The following is a 6,000-nucleotide window of genomic DNA, read 5'->3' on the forward strand; positions in this document are numbered from 1 at the left end:
AGGCAAAAGGAAGGTGTCACCAGCCTTCATTGAGGCAATCATGAATATGACTGCGCCTACTACACAGAAGGAAGTCAGAATGTTTCCGGGAATGGTTGGGCACTGCCGTCAATGGATACCCAACTTTTCATTGAAGGTTAAGCCTTTGCAGAGATTGACACAAAAGGACATAAGTGATCCGGTACCATGGAATAACAACTGTTTGGTTGCCTTCTTGGACATGAGAGACACTTTGCTGCGCTCCGGCTCTGGGATTGCCTGCTTACAACACGTCGTTCTCACTGTTTTGCTGTGAGAGAGAAGGTTGTGCATTATCAGTACTAACACAGACTCATGGAGGTGTCTGTAAACCAGTTGCTTACTTCTCAGCTACCTTAGACCCAGTGGCAGCATTGAAAGATGTGAGAGCATAGTCATGGGTCATCCTTTAACTGTGTATGTTCCACACTCTGTTGAGCTCCTAATGACGAGAACAAAAACACAGTCCCTGACGAATAACAGACGCACATGCTATGAGCAAATCATACTTGGCATTGAAAATGTGAACACCTAAAAGATGTTCAGTTTTAAATCATGCTACTTTGATGTCTTTGCAAAATGTTGATGATGAAGATTGTGAGACCCGACATTGTCGATGAACCGCTGTCTGAATCTGAATAAATCTTCTTTGTAGACTGTTCATGCTTAAGAGACAATATGGGCCACTTGAGAGCAGCGTTTGCTGTGTGCACCATTTCTGGAGTTGTGGAAGTTGCTTGTTTACAGGGAGTATACTCCTCACAAGTGGCTGTGATCATTGCCCTGAGGAGTGCTAGTTTGGTTGCCGAGCAAATCCGAGTCACCATCTATACCTATAGTCAGTTTGGTTTCAGTGTAGTTCATGACTTCGGACAGCTATGGTCACAGAGGGGATTTCTAACGTCATAGGAATCTCCAATCAGGAATGGGGAATATGTGAGGAGGTTGTTGAAGTCTTTGCAAAGTCCGAAAGAAATTGCTGTGGTGAAATATGCTGCCTATGGAGGGGGGAGGACTTTGTCACTCTCAGCGGACGAAGTTGCATGTTTCTGTGCTAAACAAGGGTGTATTTTCACAGGAGAATATACTGGAGAGAGCCCAGAAAGAACCAAGCATAGTATATTGTTAGCCATAGAAGATACTTAGGATGATCTCAAGCGCCTGCAGGGAGAGGTATCAGGACAGGAAGAAGGTGGTTGGATTAAAGAAGGTTGTGAGAAAAGAGATGATGGCATTTGGGTTTCAACTAATGGTCTAGCAGTGTTACCAGATGATTTACAGAGCCCTACGGCAAGAAAGATTCATGGAGCAGTTCATATTGGAAGGGATGCCATGGTGTGAGTGTTCAGGCAGACGTGGTTCAATCCACAGTTTTGTGCATTTGCTGAAGCAGTGTGTCACAGGTGTGTAACATGTCAACAAATGAATGCTGGGAAGAAGACTGTGGTTGCATTGAGTCACATTGGAAGGTCAGGTGGACCCTTTAATCGGATACAGCTTGACTTCATAGAGATGCCCAGGTCCGATAGATTGAGGTACATCTTGGTTGTGGCGTGTGTTTTCTCATGGTGGGTGGAAGCTTATCCGACAAGGAGGTGTGATAGTCTCACAGTAGCAAAGTTATTGCTTAGGGACCTCATACCACATTTCCAATGTCATTGGAGTCGGATAGAGAAACGCACTTCCATAGTGAGTTCATGAGGATGCTTTGTGCCCCCTTACAAGTTGATCAGAGACTGCATTTTCGTTACAGGCCCGAGGCATCAGGAATTATGGAGCAAGTCAATGGAACTCTCTAGACGACAATGGCAAAAATGTGCTCATCTACGTCTTTGAAATGACCTGATGCATTGCCATTTATGTTGATGAGCATCTGTAGTATCCCAGACAGGAGGTCTGGTGTCTCGCCTCATGACATTCTGTTGGGGAATGTGATGTGCTTGCCTGCAGTGCCATCTACAACTTTGATATACATTACAGATGATTTGATACTTGATTATTGCAAAGAACTGGCTGACGTGGTCCGTTTTGTGTCTCACCAGGTAGAAGCTGTGACTGCCCCGACCTCGAAGGACCTGTGCCACGACTTGTGTCCGGTTGAATGGGTACTTGTTTGCAAGCATGTGAGGAAGAGTTGCCTTGATGCTCGCTGGAAGGGTCCATATCAAGTGATCCTAATGACAAATACAGCTGAGAAGTGTGGAGGCCAACATAACTTGAAACACGCCTCCCACACCTGCAGAGTCTAAGAACCCTTGGAAGAAACAGCTCCTCTCCAAGAAGAAAATCCAGCTGTTGTTGTGAGACCACAGGAGTGGACAAGTCAAAATGTGAGGATTGCTGACGAAGTTGGTTGCCCACCAGAGCAAGCTAGGGGAGGTCACGCTACACAAGGTCCAAGTGTTGAATCTGAGGGAGACGGTAACTTTGCGAGTGATACAGAGGCAGACTCAGCTGAAAGAACTGGTGCGCAAGGTGGTCGGGTGCAGAGACGAATGTCAGAGGTTACAGAGGAAACGTTGCCTGGGAGACACAGGAGATTAAATCCAAGATTGGCACCTGAAGGAGATCTTGTGCCTGTGTCTGAGACGTATGAATCGGAGATGAGTGACGCAGAACAAGCACAGGGGAATCTGAGAAGATCAAGGAGGGCGAGGGTACCTTTTCAGAGATACACAAGAACTACACAAGAACTACTCATGTGGATTGCACAATCAGTGCTGCAGGCCCACTAGTAGTACTTGACTTACCAGCCCCAGCAAACTCAGTGCACTTTACTCGGGACTGACCAGTAAATCAAATATGCTAATCAGGGAGAACAAATCATAATAATCATTTACACAGGGAACACTTGCACTTTGGCACTGATCAGTAGTGGCAAAGTGCCCAGCATCTAAGCCAGCAAAAACGAAATCCAGCACATCATCAAAAATACAGAAGATAGAGGCAAAAAGTCAGGGGAAACCACGCCAAAGATGCCAATTCTAACAGGCACCAAATGGGTTGGCTGCAAGGCAATGTGGGGCTGCTTGCCAGAGAGGAGGTGGACAATTTTCAAAAACCAAAGTTTAAAGTGATGTTATAGCTGGTGAAAATGTTGGTTAAATCGTAATATTTTAAACTCAAAAGACAAATCACCAGTTATAGTTTATTTATAGCAACTATAACTTGACCCCTGGGCTTGGAAACATTTCCAAAAGTGAGACTTCTATTAGCCAAAGCACCGGTGCAATTATTCGTTTTGCAAATACCTGAGGCAGGAGATCCATGCACTCTGTCATGTACACCTATAAAGTAAAAGCAATGGCTGTTGGATGCTTTAAAGTAGAATTATGGGGCAACCTGAAGGCTAGAAATCTACAAAAGGTAGGGAAAAGATTTTTTGAACATCTCCTACATCTTGACCGAGGAACAAGGGTCAAGGAGGACCTCCATGGCATTGATTCTCAGATCTCAATCAGGCTTATTTTTACTGGGACAAACTGTGGACTTACAACCATTGACTAAGAAACTAAAAGCATTTACGGACATTCTCAAAATCCAAGGCTTTAACAAACTTTGCTGGCTGTACATAGCCACAACCCTATAAGATGTGGGTTCTCCAGTTTTCTAGAATAACACATGTTCAATATCTAGGAAGAGCCTTAAGATAATCAAAAATTGAAACAGGACACTGGCTGTTCAGTCCTGTAAGGGAGGATGTCTTTTAAGGCTGTACCTGGATGTTAAGCCTTTGATCACCTTTGAGCCATATCTGATCACCTTATTTACTAATAGAAAAAGGGACTCAATCTAAATTTCAGACTTGGAAACCTGACAGTCATGGCCTGTACTAAAAGATGCACCAACAACAAAACCAGCACATCCTCTTCACCTGTAAACTAGGATGCCATAAGACTGTGCTACATTTCATACTCCTATGCTCTCACACTCCGAAGGAAAGGAGGTAGGTCCGTCAGCTCATCTTATTAAAGCATAACACAAGGAGTTATGGCAAGGCAATGTCACGCTGCCTCTGGCAGGGATCACTGAAACAATATCGATGTTAAAAATATCGAGTTACAAAAATATCGAGGTAAAAATTATAGAATACCAAAATATCGACCTCCTATCTCCAAACAGGTAAGTACAAAAATATTGAATCAAAAATATCGATGTAAAAAATATAGTAAGTCAAAATATCGAATTTTTTTAAATGCTTTAAATTAATTACAAATTAATTAAATAATAAACATTATTAACTTAAACATACTTAAACTACTTAAATAACCTTAAAATTAATAATTAATTAGTGTAATTAAAAACATTTTTTACAAATTAATTTGTTAATACATATATATATATAAACATAATATTAATAAAATATTTACAATATTTTTACCGTAGGATAGCGGAAAGTGTAAAATTTACTATAACCACTCCATTAAGTGCAACAGTACAGAAAGCGTTGGATAGCGTAGGGGTTAAAATTACGATTCCCACTCCAGAGAGTGCAACAGTAGGGAAAGCATTGGAAAGCGGAGGGGGTAAAAATTACTATTCCCACTCGACAGAGTGCAACAGTAGGGAAAGCGTTGGATAGAGTAGGGGTAAACATTACTATTCCCACTCCAAGGAGGGCAACAGTAGGGAAAACATTGGATAGCGTAGAGGTAAAAATTACTATTCCCACTCTAGAATGTGCAACAGTAGGGAAAGTGTTGGATAGAGGAAGGGTTAAAATTACTATTCCCACTCCAGAGAGTGCAACAGTAGGGAAAACGTTGGATAGCGTAGGGGTAAAAATTACTATTCCCACTCCATAGAGTGCAACAGTATAGAAAGTGTTTCATAGCGTAGGGGTAAAAATTACTATTCCCACTCCAGGAAGTGCAACAGTAGGGAAAGTGTTGGATAGTGTAGGGGTAAAAATGACTATTCCCACTCCAGTGAGTGCAACAGTAGGGAAAGCGTTGGATAGCATAGGGGTAAAAATTACTATTCCCACTCCAAAGACTGCAACAGTAGGCAAAGCGTTGGATAGCGGGAGGGTAAAAAATTACTATTCCCATTCCAGAGAGTGCAACAGTAGGGAAAGCGTTGGATAGCGTAGGAGTAAAAATTACTATTCCCACTCCAAAGATTGCAACAGTATATAAAGTGTTGGATAGAGTAGGGGTAAAAATTACTATTCCCACTCCAGAGAATGCAACAGTAGGTAAAGTGTTGGATAGCGGAGGGGTAAAAATTACTATTCCCACTCCATAGAGTGCAACAGTAGGGAAAGCTTTGGATAGCGTAGGGGTAAAAATTACTATTCCCACTCCAAAGAATACAACAGTAGGGAAAGCATTGGAGAGCGTAGAGGTAAAAATTACTAATCCTACTCCAGAAAGTGCAACAGTAGGGAAAGCGTTGGATAGCAGGAGGGTTAAAATTACTAGTCCCACTCCAGAGAGTGCAACAGTAGGGAAAGCGTTGGATAGCATACGGGTAGAAAATTACTATTCCCACTCCAGTGAGTGCAACAGTAGGGAAAGTGTTGGATAGCGTACGGGTAGAAATTACTATTCCCAATCCAAAGAGTTCAACAGTAGGAAATGTTTTGAATAGCATAGGGGTAAAAATTACTATTCCCACTCCAGAAGGTGCAACAGTAGGGAAAGCATTGGATAGCGGGAGGGTTAAAATTAATATTTCCACTCCAGAGAGTGCAACAGTAGGGAAAGTGTTGGATAGCGTAGGAGTAAAAATTACTATTCATACTCCAATGAGTGCAACAGTAGGGAAAGCATTGGATAGTGGGAGAATTAAAATTACTATTTCCACTCCAAAGAGTGCAACAGTAGGGAAAGCGTTGGACAGCGTAGGGGTAAAAATTACTATTCACACTCCAGAGAGTGCAACAGTAGAGAAAGTAAATACTTCATATATGAATAAAAATAAATTAAATTGTAATAGCAAGTACGAATTAATTAACAATAATTAACAATTTTATATAAT

This window comes from Lissotriton vulgaris, chromosome 2_1 (assembly GCF_964263255.1).
Source record: "Lissotriton vulgaris chromosome 2_1, aLisVul1.2, whole genome shotgun sequence".
Lineage (NCBI taxonomy): Eukaryota > Metazoa > Chordata > Amphibia > Caudata > Salamandridae > Lissotriton > Lissotriton vulgaris.